The 14,618-nt window shown below is 46.2% G+C and overlaps 1 long non-coding RNA gene across 1 annotated transcript; it reads left to right on the top strand.

Moving 5' to 3' along the window:
• The first annotated feature begins 538 nt into the window (after positions 1-538).
• On the top strand, positions 539-12,936 carry LOC116275276. The gene is made up of 3 exons (XR_004184275.1): positions 539-568; positions 7,311-8,563; positions 12,709-12,936. It is a non-coding gene; the product is annotated as an uncharacterized LOC116275276 (long non-coding RNA).
• The last annotated feature ends 1,682 nt before the right edge of the window (positions 12,937-14,618 follow it).

Raw genomic sequence — 14,618 nt, 5'->3', positions numbered from 1 at the left:
ACATTCTCACCAGCAATAGATGAGGGTTCCAATTTCTCCACCTCCTTGCCAACACTTGTTATTTTCTTTTAAAATTATAGTTATCCTAGTGGGAGTGAAGTGGCATCTCATTGTACAATTTTTGCATTTTCTGAATGACTAATGGTGTTGAATATTGTTTCATGTGCTTATTTTAGTGACCATTTGTATATCTTCTTTGAATAAATATCTACTCAAATGTTCATTGAATTTTGATGTATGTAAAGTTACCCTTGTGTAACTATCACCCAAATGAAGATACGGAACATTTCTAGCTCCCTAGAAGATTCCTCTGTGCTTCTTCCCAGTCAAGTTCTTTCCCCAAGAGTAACTATTATTCTGATTTCTATTACCATAGACTAGTTTTGTCTGCTTTTGAACTTCAAAGAAATGGTATTGGATGAGCTTTTTTTTTTTTTTTTTTTTTTGACAGAGTCTTGCTCTGTTACCCAGACTGAGTGCAGTGGCATGATCTTGGCTCACTGCAACCTCCACCTCCTGGGTTCAAGCGATTCTCCTGCTTCAACCTCTCAAGTAGCTGTGATTACAGGTGAGCACTACCACGCCCAGCTAATTTTTTTTTTTTTTTTTTGTATTTTTGGTAGATGTGGGATTTCACTATGTTGGCCAGGCTGACCTCAAGACGTCCACCCACCTCGGCCTCCCAAAGTGCTGGGATTACAGTTGTGAGCCAACGTGCCTGACCATGGATGAACTCTTTTATGTCTGGCTTCTTTTACTCAGTGCAATGCACATGAAATTTATCCGTGATGTTCTTTGCTGTTTTTTTTCCATTTCCTTGTAGTATTCCATTGTATGAACACACTACAGTAGGCTCATTCATTCTACTGTTGAGGTTGATTTGGGTTGGTGGTTGTTTTGGGCTATTACAAACAAAGTTTCAGCACTTTGAAAAGTTTGTTCATTCAGCTGGTCTCTCCAGGAGTACAGATTAGCTACCTGGGTCTCAGATCTGGCTGCCACCAGAGACTTAGTGGTGGAGACACACCTGAGACCCCAGTGGTGGTCAGGCTGGGATGCTGGTCCTCAGTCTGAGGAGGGTGAGCCAGTTGCAGGGTGGTGGTGTGGTGGCATAAAATTGCTGAGCTGTGACTTGAGAGAAAAGGCGAAGGTGGAGGAGGCAGGGGGTTTGAAGGCTGGGGACTAAGAAAGGCAGGGACACTCATGAGGGTGTCCCCAGAAGTTCCCCTGCCTGGCCAAGTGCTCAGGCCTCCTCCGACTGCTGAGATCTCTATGTCCAAGCTCCCCCTTCTCCCCAGCCTGGCCCCAGGGAGCAACCCTGATGGAGACAAGACCATAGTTACTCACTTCTAGAGATGAGTCAGAGGCGAGTCAAGGGGCATCACCTCTCCCAAGGAACTTTAATCATGCAGTGACTGGCATGGGAACCATGAACTTGCACTCATGTGAAGGGCCCCCTGGGCATAACAGAAAATCACAGTGTGCATGGTGCCTCTGGAACTGGGCTACTTGACCCTGAAGGGGCATGGGCATTTGTTACTAATGTGGGACCACAACCAGGAAAATTCCAGCATTTTCTTAGGCTTAGCTGTGTCTACGAAGGTAGAACCACCAAACAAAATAAGTATTTTCCTAGTGCCAGGGCCACCAATGCAGAACCTACCCACCCACAGTCCTTGGGCAGATCAAGGCTGTGCATATCCTCAGCCAGAACTGCATTCTGGACATGAGCTACAGGGTGACCTCATGAAGGTCCACTGTGGATATGCACATGGATATTTTGTGTAGTGATGCTGTGGCAGCTGGGATTGGAGGCAACACAGGTGTCCATCGCTAGACGAATAGAGAGGTGGCATGTGGCAGCATCCCCTGCAAACTCTGGGCAGCAACCAGAATGATGAACTCCATCTGCACATAGCATCTCTGCTAGACATTTTGAAATAGTGCTGAAGTTAAAAAAAGAAAAGTGAAAAGAACAGAGTCTGTAATGCAATACCATGTGTATGAATTAAAAAGGCATAAACATACAAATCTAACCTCAGGGTACACTACAAGAGAGCGGTTGCCTATGGTGGGGGTGGTGAAGGGTGGGAATGGGAATGTGGGTGGGAGAGGGCTCCTGCATGATGATCTGAGAAGGATGAGTGCCCTGGCCAAGACACTTAACACTCACATACACCCACAGAAAGAATGGGAGGGAGGGAGGGAAGAAGGAAGAAAAGAAAGAAGGAAGGAGAGGAGGAAAAGAGAAAGGAAGATAGAGAAAAGGAAGGAGGAAAGGAGGGAGGGAAGGAAGAAGGGAGAAAAGAGAAAGAGAAAAAGGAAGGAAAGAAGGAAGGAAGGAGGGATGGAAGGAGGAAGGGAAAAAGGAAGAAAGGAAAACAGAAAAAGAAGGAAAAAAGAAAAAAGAAGGAAGGGAGGGAGAAAGAGAAGTCACTTCTGCTCTCTCAGACTTGCTCAAGGACCTTCACTGAGGTGGGGGCTGCCAGTGTAATGTTCAAAGTTGTTGCCATTTCCCAGGAGTTTCCAAAGGGGCGGGGAGGGCTGAGCGGCACAGTTCCCACCGCCCAAGGAGAAGGGAATTACCGGTGTTCTCCTCCTCTCACTAATTGAGCACTCATCTGGGCGGGCCTGGGCTTATTGAGTTACCAATTCATCAAGATTATGAATGAGGTTTCTCCTCCTTCCTGTGGAGCAGGTTGAGATTTATACTACATCCTGGGCAAAGGATTCTCTGGGCTTCATCTTCCTTTCTGGGGCTTCTTTCTTTAAAAAGCTGGGTTGGGCGCCCTTGCCCAGAGAAATCTCAAAGCTGAGAGTTCTCCTGCCCACCCCCAGCCCTCCCCCAGGCAGGAGTTGGTCCTGTGAGGAAAACAGGTCATATCTAAGCTTCTACTGTTTTCCATCTCATGTCTGTCCCTCCATATGCCCCCTCCCTCAGTCCTGTCCCCACCTTACCTCATATCCCTCAGCAAGGTCTCTGCTCAGACCCTAGCTCCCGTTCTAGGGAGGGGAAGCTGGTGCAGAGTATAGGGGATAGCATAAGGGCTCTTCAGGAGCCATAAACAGAGTCCTGCTTACCCTGAGCCCATAGCACTGGGGTGTTCTTGCTCGCCTATTTGTGAAGGTCTTCCCAGAGGAAATGGGCTATGGCACCACAAAATGGTCCAACTGGAAGTCAAACATGAGACACTAGAAAGCATCCTACAGGCTGCAGTGCTTGGGGATCTTGAGACACCTGCCAGAAATCCTCAAGGAGAAAAGAGGAGTTCATGGACTTGTGGCCTTGAGCCTCTTGTGCTGTCACTTACACCCATTTCCATAGAATTACAGAGTGTCGGTGCCGGACACTAGACAGTGTAACATCATCTCGTCCAACTGCCACTCACCATGTAGAAGGGAAGTGGAAAGGGAGGATGTTTCCAAGGGAATGTGGGAACAGAAGGAAGTCACGTCTCCCTGTGCCGTCCTAGACTACTGCTCTCTCTCTCTCTCTCTCTCTCTCTCTCTCTGTGTGTGTGTGTGTGTGTGTGTGTGAGACATGTGAGCAGCTCCTGCTTTGACCTGAGCCTAGAGCGTTCCTCCTTGGAAGGGGACTCTATTTCACAATCCATCTGGTCCTGGAGCCCAGTGGGGCTAAGTTTGGTTTAGGGATGGAGGGAGAAAGCAAGTGAAGGAGAGACAGATAGAGAAAGAGATGAAAAGACAGGGGCAAAGATCTCTTGGCAGAGAGAAATTATAAAACAGGGCAAGAAAGAGAGAGAAGAGCAGACACAGGGATGGAGAAAGTGAAGAAGGAGGAGCCAGAAAGAGAGGAATGAAGGGTGACCAGCAGACCAGGCGGAGCTCACAGCCCACCCTGGCAGAGTTTCTTTTTGCAGGGGATTGCTCTCCCTGTCGCCACCCTCCTGGTCATTCTCTGGTCGTGAGTGGGCATTAGTTTAGCCCAGTGTTGGTGTTCAATTGTTATCCAATCTGAGCCTCCCTTACTGCACCCACAACTACCTGGTTAAATAAAACCTTAAGGAGGGGTGGCAGGGAGGAGGCCCATGTGAGCCAGTGCCCTGGGTAACTCCCACTGTCTTGCTTGCTTTTTTCCTAATCCTGAGACCTGAGCCTAAGCAAGCCAGTGTGTGCTTTGGCCCCAGAATCCCTGTTGGGGGCAGCAAAGGAGACACAAAGTGATGGAGGAAGCACGGTGGTAGCCCTGTGGCTTCAGTGACCCTGTGTGAGACAGAAATCAGGGTTGGACTGGAGGAATGGGGAACAGGTATTTCCTGTGGTCCTGCTGAACAGTGGCTCAACCAATCCACCCAAAATGGCAGAAGCAGAGAAACTGTAAACATGAACAGCGGTGCCATAGCAAGAGCTGGCCTGTGGAGGCTGGCACTGTGAGTCTAGGCACAGCATCCCAATGTACAAAGAACCTCCACTTATGAGCCATGTGAGGGCAGGCAAGGTAGTTTAACTTCCCTGACCTCAGTTTCCTCATTGTGAAATGGAGCTAATAATAATAACCTAACAGGGTTGTAGTTATTTAATAAAATATCCCAGCACGGTTTCTGTTCCCTAGTCAATGTATAATCCACAGTCTTTCCCCCCATTCCTTATGAGAAGGCACGGTAGCTTCTAGACTCTGGGCAGAGCCCCACACGCAGCAGTCAGGATGCTCAGATGGAGAAGCAAAGCCCTTAAAGCTCTCTAGCAGCTACAGCTACCTGGTGTTTGGAAGCCAGGCAGAGCCCCACAGATATGCATGGGAACACCCAGGATCATAATGGAGGAGGCACAATGCCAATCACTTACATTTAGGTGTTCTTGGTTTCCTAATTTGATGGAAGGGTAAACTGAGGCAGAGAGTGGGGAAATGACAGATAATGCAGAGTGAACAAGTCTTACTTTGGAAAAAACAGTTTCCCTGGTGGGAGAGGAAGGGAGATTGTGCTGTGACTATCACCCAACTCAAATGTGGAACCCAAGATGGGCAAGAAGCTCAGGTGGGGCTAATGCTGTACAAAACACCTGGTTAGCTCTGATAAGCAGCTGTCACAAGCCGGGACTCTGCCCTGGCTGCACTCATCCAGCCCAGAGGGGCCATCACTCACTCCTTTCTTCTAGCTCACTCTGTCTTCATCCCCAGCTGTCAATTCATGTGTCTCAAAATGACACGAGTTAAACATCTTAAAGAACTAGGGATTTATCATATGGCGATGTCAACTCAGAAAGCAGAACCAGGGATTTGTATCTCAGTAGTGGATGATTACAGTTTTATTGGTGCTATGAAAGCCCTATATCCTCACGTGTTGCAATCTGATTAATAGGCAGTGTTAGGGGTTGAATTACACCCCCCCAAAAGATATGCTGAGGTTCTAACCTGTGAGTGTGATCTTCTTGGAAACAGGGTCTTTGAAGATATAATTAAGGTAAGCTGTGGTTATTAGAGTGGGCCTCCTCCCCATATAACTATTATCTTTATAAGAAGAGAAGACAGAGAAAAGGAAGATGGTCATGTGAAGATGGAGGTAGAGGTTAGAGTGATGCAGCCACAAGCCAAGGAATTCCTGGGGCTACCAGGAACTGGAGGAGACAAGGAAATATTCTCCCCTGGAGGTGGCAGAGGAAGCATAGCCCTGCCAGCACCTTAATTGGCAACCCCAGGAAATGAATAGAGTAGAAAAGAAAAATTAAGTGGGAGGAAGGAGGACATTCTGTTTAAGGGAACCCTGGAATCTCTTTTCTTCCACCCCCATGTCCTTCTCTATTTTCTATCCTCTATCTCCTTTCAACTCTTCAGCCAATGGATCTTTAACTCTTAAATCAACAAGCGTCGGTGACCTGCCTCCATGTGCCTGGCTTTGTGATGGAGGCAGAAGCGGCCCAGAGATGTGAGTTGAACTCCCTGCCTGTTGACCTCTAGCCTCCCGAAGGCAGTTCATGGGAGTGGGAAAGGGTGCCGGCTCCAGAGTCAGAGCACCTGGGCCCAAATCTCTGGGTGACCTCAGGCATGTGATTACATGCTACATAGCTTGCTTCCTCCTCTGCAAAATGGGGAAAATAACACCTATTTTGTTAGGTTCTCTTGAGAATTAAATGAGATAATATATGTCAAATGATTAGTACAAGCAATCAATCAGCATTAATTATTGTTATGACTGTTATTATTAGCGTAGGGAAAATAACATGAACAGCATTCAGCCAACTACAGGATAAAGTGTGATAAATACTGGCACAAAGGTGCAGATGAAGCATTTTGAGAAGAAAGAAGAGAGATGAGTTATTTCTACCCAGAAATCAGGGAAGTCTTTGTAGAGTCACAACATTTGAATGGAGCCTGAAAGGACAGGTAGATGTTACTCAGTGGAGAAAAGAGGGTAGTGTGTGTGTAGGTGGAGAGGGGGCTTGTGGGAGGGATAAGGGAATTTCTCCTGGAGGAAACTGCATTCACTGAGGCAAGGAGGTCTGACAGGTTCAGCAGAGAGAGTAGATCTATGTGTGTGAAGCATCCTGTGTGCGGTGCATGGTGAGAAGTGAGACCTAGGACAGGCTGGGTCTAGATGGTTGTGGCTCTGATGTCAGGAGAAGGAGTTTGGTTTTTATTATGAAGACAGTGATCCCTAAGGGAGTTACAGCAATATGATGGAGGAAGCTAGGGTGGGGACGGGAAGGCCAGCAAATTCTCAGTGGTCCATTCCAGTGACAAAGGAGGTCTGAACCAGGCTGGGGTGGTGAAGAGGAAGGGGCAGATTAAAAAGTCATGGAACTAATACTGAGGGGATTTGATAACTGGTTGGGAGTGAGAGGAGACGGAGAGAAACATCTAAGATAGTTTCTTGGTTTCTTGCCAGAACTATCTGGAAGGAAAATAATGGGAGATTCTAGACTCCATAAAGGCTGAGGCCTCATCCTTTCCCCTTACCCCATGCCAGCACCCCACAAAGCCTGCATGGGGTGGGTGCTCAATACATAAATATTTGTTGAATGAATTTGATGCCAGAAGTGGGGAGAATAACAGGCTTGGAGGGGTGTTCACAGTATGGTCAAAGTTAAGATACCCACAGGACCGTCATGTCAGGCTGGCCTGCGGGCTGCCAGACATGCAGCCTTGGGGAGAAGTGCGGGAGGGAGATAGAAACTTTGGAGCCAATAGCAACCAAGTGAAAACAAAAGCCACACGTGGGTTTGAAGTCCAGAGATAGCTCAGATCTCTCAGCGGGCTCCATGAGATTTGTCATAATAATTAGAGACAATCTCAGATGCTGGGTGTAAAGGGAGCACGGTGACAGATGAAGGTAAACTAATTATCCTCACAGCAACCTTGAGAAACAGGAATGTGCATGCACGTTTCCTTGCTACGATACAGAGAAGAAAAAGGACCAGAAGAGTTGCATGATGTCCCAGAAGACAGCCAGAGCCCTGGCACAGCTGCAGGAACACCCAGGAACTCCTTCCTCCACTATCCCCCCTTGGAAATGTCAGCATGGGTACTTTCCTCATCAAGGAATGATTTTAAGAATTTGTTTTTAAAATAAAAAGGGGTTTTAGAGTTGGGAAGCCCTTCGGGCCATAATGAGATGTGTTTTATGGGACCATTCACCAGCACCTGGAGAACAGGGATGACCTATAAATGTATTCATGGATTCAGACCCAGGGCAGGTTTCATGGGCTGATTACAAATGCCTTGGGGATGGCATCAGCATTCAGGAGACACAGTCGCCCCCGAACACCAGCCACAGTGCCATACACACCTTCACTGCCTGCACTCCCACCCCCTCCTCACCCCTGCTGCGGCAATGCCAACTCCTCAGTCTCAACAGCTCCTGGAAGCTCTAGGTCACCTTTCAAGAAAACCACAGTTCCTGATCCAGATCAGGGCAGCCCAGGTCATTATCTTTGTCCCCTCAACCCACATAAGCCCAGCCTGTTCAGCCTCATCCACATGACTTCCTCAGTCAGCCCGGCATCCCACCCTACCGGGTCCCCTTCCCACCTCCTCTGCCATCATAAGTTTCATGCAGAGGGTATAGCACTTGAAGCTAGGCCGACCTGGCCTCCAGTCCTGACCACTTAGACCCTGATCTTGCGTGAGTCAGTCTCAGAGACTCAACTTTCCCATCTGTGAAAGAGCTCTCTCCTTGTCTGTACCCTCCTGGGCCTAGCACTATGCTTGGTGCACATTTGGTGGTGGTCCACAGAAGCCACATGGATGCATGAATGCACGGCTTCCTGAGAGGATGACACAGATGCACGTGGATTTGTATCACTTGCTGAATGGAAGTGAGACTTAACAGGGACCTCTTAGGAGCCTGTGGGCTCCCCCAAGTATAGAAAAAAAAAACCTCTTCAGTTCCTTTAAGGGAAATTTCAGGCACCTAGCTATGCCTGAGAAGTAAATGTGGTAAGGAAGAAGGTAATACTAGCTTAAGACCATAGCCAAGGAAGTTAGAATCATGGGATGTTTGGTTGCCCGGTAGAAACTAGACATAACATCTTAACACATGCCACTGAGTTGTTTTTCAGAAACCTGGATCCCCACCAAATGGATCTGCTGGCACGTAGACCCCAGGTAAGGGGAAACTGACGCCTGGACTCCGACCTCTCTTTGTTCTAAATTTCTCCTTGAGGGGCCTGGAGAAAGTCACATCCTCCAGCCAGAGCTAACATCCCTTTTTGCTGATCCCACATTTTTAGGCAATCCTTCCTAAACCAATCATAAATCAAAATCTTTGAATCCACTTCTGACCTGTGGCTTCCTGCTTTGAGATGTCCCACTGTGTTAGGTCAAACTAATGTATGTTCTCCATGTATTGATTTATGACTTTGCCTGTAACCTCTGCCTCCCTGCCTTTAAAAACCCTTACCTGAAAGTCATCTGGGAGTTGGGGTTTTAAGTGTGAGCCGCCCAATTCTCCTTACTTGCTGCCCTGCAAATAAATGCCTTCCTTTTGTCTGCTGCAAACCTTGGCGTGGATGTTTTGGCTTTATTGTGCCAGGTAAGCAGACACCAATTAGGGTTGAGAACAGATGCGCTTAGTAAAATAAATTGCTTCCAGATGCTGGTGACACCATCTTGGCCTCCTCTTGGTATCCCAGTTGGCTCTCTATTTGAAAGCCTCGCTTGGGCATGGTGGATCAGGCCTGTAATCCCAGCACTTTGGAAGGCCAAGGCAGGCGAATTGCCTGAGGTCAGGAGTTCGAGAGCAGGCTGGCCAACATGGCAAAACCCCATCTCTACTAAAAATACAAAAATTAGCTGGGTGTGGTGGCGGGCACGTGTATTTCCAGCTACTCAGAAGGCTGAGATGGGGAGAATCGCTTGAACCCAGGAGGCAGAGGTTGCAGTAAGCTGAGATTACACCAGTGCACTCCAGTCTGGGCAACAGAGTGAGACTCCATCTCAAAAAATAAAAACAAAAACAAAAACAAAAAAAACGACGACAAAAAGCCTCTGTCCATCTTCTGTTGCACAAATCCCGCCTCACTCTCTGAGCCCTGGTGGAGCTCCATGTTCCTCATGCAGCCCTCCTGGCTGCCCCCAGCTGGCACAACTCCATCGTCTGGCTGCTATCCACCTTTTGGTCAGTACACTTAGTTTGCACTAGACTGGCATCACCCAGCTGAGTTCTAAGGCCGACAAGGTGCTGTTTCGTATTTGTCTGTGTTTTTATTCATTACATAGACCCCAAATACAGGCAGGCTGAGCACTCCTCAGTTGCAAAATCAGTCACCACAAAGGATTCTTAGATTAATCACCCAGTAACATAATCTTAAAATACTGATTTTGGACCTGGGACACCGCCTAGACACTGGTATGTTCATGGGTTCATATACACATGCACACATGTGTGCACACACTTTGGGGATGGGATAGTATTTGTTTTCCTTTGAAACTTCACTGAGCTGCCTGCCAGTTCAGAGGGGCCCAGGTCTGGGCCTGGAGATGGTACACATGATGTAAGAAAGGTTTCTCTATCCCCTGGGGCTAGTTGACTGCGATATGGCTGCTCCTTTCCCTATGGATATGAAGTGCATGAGGTGGAGTGGAAAGGGACAAAGCTGTGCAGCTTGAGCGTAGGAAGGGGCACTCCCACGCCTGAGGTGCAGGGATAAGAAGGGGGGCACAAGGATCCCAGCCTGAGGCTGTTTCTGAAGGTAGGTTGGGCTTACTCATGGACACCCATTCATATCACACACACACCCCCCACAACGACAATAAGTACACAGTCTCCAAACATTTCCTGTTTACCACGCACTGATACAGTGGTATAGTATGGGCTCCAACTGGCTTCTCCTCATGGAAAAGTAGGAATAAGGAAGGGATGTGCTGTGAGATGGAAGGGGCATGTACACAGTGTGCAGCCTCATTGTCTATTGATTGGTAACTTTGTTAAGCAAATATTTACTTTGCACCTCCAAGTGCCAAACACTGAGGATACAGACATGAAAAAATACATATACCTGTACAACACAGTCCCCTAATCATATGTATTTGGGGTGAAACCCCCACACATAAGCACGTTTGAATGTAGGCTCACTTGCATCACAAATGCATTCTCACACACACACACACACACACACACACACACAACTATACATCCATAGACACCCAGCAATGGGCAATGGGGTTTTGTCCTATCACTCACAAGAAAGGCAAAATGGGAAGCTTATGGTTTAACAGCCAACTCTGGGCCCAGTACTATTTCCCTGGTTACCTCTCCCGGGGCCAGGGGCCAAGTGTCAGATGAAGTGACTTTTTAATATCCATCTGGGAATCCAGAAGGTAAAGGAGGTGGTAATAATACTCCTTTTGTAACCTGTCTGTCTCTCTAGCACTTGAGAAAATTGGATGCTATTAAAGTCAATTTAACTTTAAAGGGCAATGAACAGTGGAGACATGATAGAGACAGGAAAAGCTTACAGCTGCAGCCCTGAGGGCTTGCTGGAACACTGCAAAGTGCCTTTGGGGATGGAACCTCTGCTCACATGGATCTTTTAGGTGGTCCCAGTATGGTTTCTCCAGCAACTGAGGTGTGATCCTAATCCAAATTTTTGCAGTTAGTTATATTCACCCTTCTCTCAGCAGCTCCATGGACAGTGCCTTTGGGGGTTCCAAGTGAACTCAGGTAAAGGAGAGATAGGAGAGATTAGACCTGGCCCTTAGGGAGCTCCTCAGCTGATGGGAGGGTCATGGCTGTGACTTCAGAGAGCTCCTGGCCTCATCCAGGGGATATCCACATGGATATGCAAATATACGGAAGAAAAAATAGTATTGGAAGATGAAGAAATATTCATGAAGTATGATGAGAATTTATATGGAACTTAAAAGCATAAAAAATAATTTCACATATTGCTTTGATGGACACACGTGTGTTGTATGAAGTGCACGCAGTCCTTGCTCTTCCCTGTTCCCATGTACAAAGTTCTGTTGTGGTTTAGTCGAACCAGTCCCCAACAACAAGGTTAAAATTTGAATTATGATAGCGTATTGACTGTGTGTGATTGCACAAAGTACAAACTTTGATGCAAATTCTTCATTCCACACATTTCTCCATGAAGAACAGATGTGCATCCTGATTTCTTCTTTCATGGTCTGTCAGGTGACTGGTCACTGAGCATTTGCCATCCAGTTTTCCAGTTTACATACAGACAGCAAAGTGTGCAGCTATGTTGCTTCCATGTCTCTGGGTGATAAACCTATGTTACGCTTTGCAAAAATAGATAATCTAAAGAGGAAGTTGACCTTGAAAGATGAAAGCACAGAAAAGAAACAAAAAGTGATAATGCTGCAAGTGGAATTCAAACAGTATGTCAATGGAACTGTAGAAGGAAAAGCTGGTGGTGGGAATATGGACACCACCACTAGGAGAGGGACTCTAGATATGCAGCCAGAGGAACTTAGTGAAGGACAACTTAGCGACATTATGAAGAAAGTGGTTGTGATGAAAAGGATGGGGATGTTCCAGAGGAAGTGATGCTGGCAAAAGTTTCACATTAAGGGAACTCTCAGAGACACTGTGTAACACTGGGCATGCAAAGGATAAAATGCTAGAAGTTGATACAAACTTAAGAGAATGATGATTTGCCAAGTATAGAAAAGATGTTTGCTCTGTATTGTAAGTTATATGACGAGGAGAAGGTGAGCACTGTTCATACTATTCTTGAAAGTTTTTTATGAAGAAATAAAACACCTTAATTCTCAATGTTTCTAAAGTTTTAAATTAAATAATTTGGATAATATTAATATTTTAAATGCTGATTTCACTATTTTTTTAAAAAAATTTCCATATACTATTTATAGTCTGAAGTAAGAGAGTTTTAATGTTTTTGACAAGAATTGTTAAAGATCACAAGACCATTGTAATTTTTTCTCACAGATTTTTAAGATGATTTTGCACAGTTTCCGCTTGTGTGGTCATTTTTATAGCCCTGCAGAGTGAGTCCTGTCTGTGTAAAGAATAATGTATTAAGTATAAAGAAATGCTTTGGAATGACAAATACTCAATTCAAAGTCTCTAGTTAGATCTAGAGGAGAGGGAGAGAGAGGGGAGTATGATTAGAGAGGTGCACACAGGGGCTTTGGCTGTGTTTATAATATTTATTTCTTAAGTTGGAGTCTAAGTTAGTTAGGCTGTTCTTGCATTGCTATAAAGAAATATCAGAGACTGGGTAATTCATAAAGAAAAGAGATTTATTTGGCTTATGGTTCTGCAGGCTGTACAGGAGGCATGGCACCAGCATCTGCTCAGCTTCTGGGGAGCCTTTAGGAAGCTTCCAATCATGGTTGAAGGTGAAGAGGGAGCTGGCATCTCACATCGCAAAAGCAGGAACAAGAGTCTGAGGGAATTTCTACACTGCTGTTGGGAACGTAAACTAGTACAACCACTATGGAAAACAGTGTGGAGAAAAGTAGAACTACCATTTGATCTGGCAATCCCACTACTGGGCATCTACCCAGAGGAAAATAAGTCATTTTATGAAAAAGATACTTGCACATGCATGTTTATAGCAGCACAATTTGCAATTGCAAAAACGTGGAACCAACCCAAATGCCCACAGATCAAGAAGTGGATAAAGAAACTGTGGTGTATGTATATGATAGAATACTACTCAGCCATAAAAGGAATGAATTAATGACATTTACAGCGACCTGGATGAGATTGGAGACTATTATTCTAAGTGAAGTAACTCAGGAATGGAAAACCAAACATCATATGTTCTCACTCCTATGAGGATGCAAAGGTATAGGAAAGACACAGTAGACTTTGGGGACTCAGGGGAAAGGTGGGAAGGGGATGAGGGATAAAAGACTACAAATTGGGTGCAGTGTATACTGCTTGGGTGATGGGTGCACCAAAATCTCACAAATCACCACCAAAGAACTTACACATGTAACCAAATACCACCTGTTCCCCAATAACCTATGGAAATAAAAAAAAAGTCTGAAGGGGAAGACGCCACACACTCTTAAACAGCCAGATCTCGCAGTAACTCACTCACTATTGCGAGGGTTGAGTGAAGAGGACAGCGCTAAACCATTCTTGAGAAATCCACCTTCATGATACAATCACCTCCCACCAGGCCCCACCTCCAACACTGGGGATTGCAATTTAACGTGAGACTTAGAGAGGACAACATCCAAACTATATCAATAGTATTTGTTGCATTTTTTTGCATTTCTTGATAGAAACTTAAATATGTGAGCTATCCAAACAAACATATCCAAATGGGCTCATATCTTTATTATAAATTATAAATATTGGGGCTGATCACTAGTCAGCAGGAGGGCATTTGGGAAGGCAACAGTGTGCAGGGCTCTGCAGGAGGCCCTGAGGCCACACAGTACACTCGAAAAGACTCCAGACTCCCTGGGATGGAGGCTGCAGGGGTGGGGAAGAAAGGAGGATCCAGAAGGCCTGGGTTCTAGTCTTCCTCCACAGTTAAAAAGCTTAGCGTGCTGGACGAGCCCTTCATCTCCCTGGGCCTCAGGTGTCTCATCTATAAAATGAGCATGCTTGCACCTTATCTGGAAGAAATGCTTTCCTGATGTTCTTTCTAGGGCTTGCCATGCTTATTTCTTGCACTCTAGGGTTAAGTACAAGTATTTTCAGTTCTCCCTACTACTGGCTGTCTGTGTGAGCCATTTCTCTGCAAACAGGAGTATTCCTGCTGTTCCTCTGGTCAATCCGGAAGCTCTTGAGAAAGGGCTCTGCAATCTTGAATAGGAAGCAAGGAATGTGTCATGCCTACCAACATCATCTTTCCTCTTCTCCTGCTCTCGGAGATCACCAGACGCACACTCGGGTCACCAGCCACCTTTGCCGGTATTGACTGGGAAGAGTCCCCAACAGTGGTATTGGGTCCAGGCAGTTGTATCACATGAACCCTTGTGAGTGGAGGTTGACCTCCAGGGTGGTGGTGCTGAACCCCTGAAGGATTCTGGGCAAACTAAGCAAAGGGTTAGTTTACAGTTTTCCCTCCCCCCCTTTTTTTCTTGGAGGCGTAAGGAAAAACAAATTCTTATCTGCAGTATCCTGTTCCCAGCCTCCCATCTTCTTGCCTCCCCATGGGTCCTTAGCTTCCCTTAAATCTTTCAGAAAAGAGCTGGCTCCCAGAAAACACGG

The sequence above is a fragment of the Papio anubis genome, chromosome 6, assembly GCF_008728515.1.
Source record: "Papio anubis isolate 15944 chromosome 6, Panubis1.0, whole genome shotgun sequence".
NCBI lineage: Eukaryota > Metazoa > Chordata > Mammalia > Primates > Cercopithecidae > Papio > Papio anubis.
The sequence above is the reverse complement of the archived record's forward strand: the minus strand, read 5'-3'. Positions and strand labels throughout refer to the sequence as shown.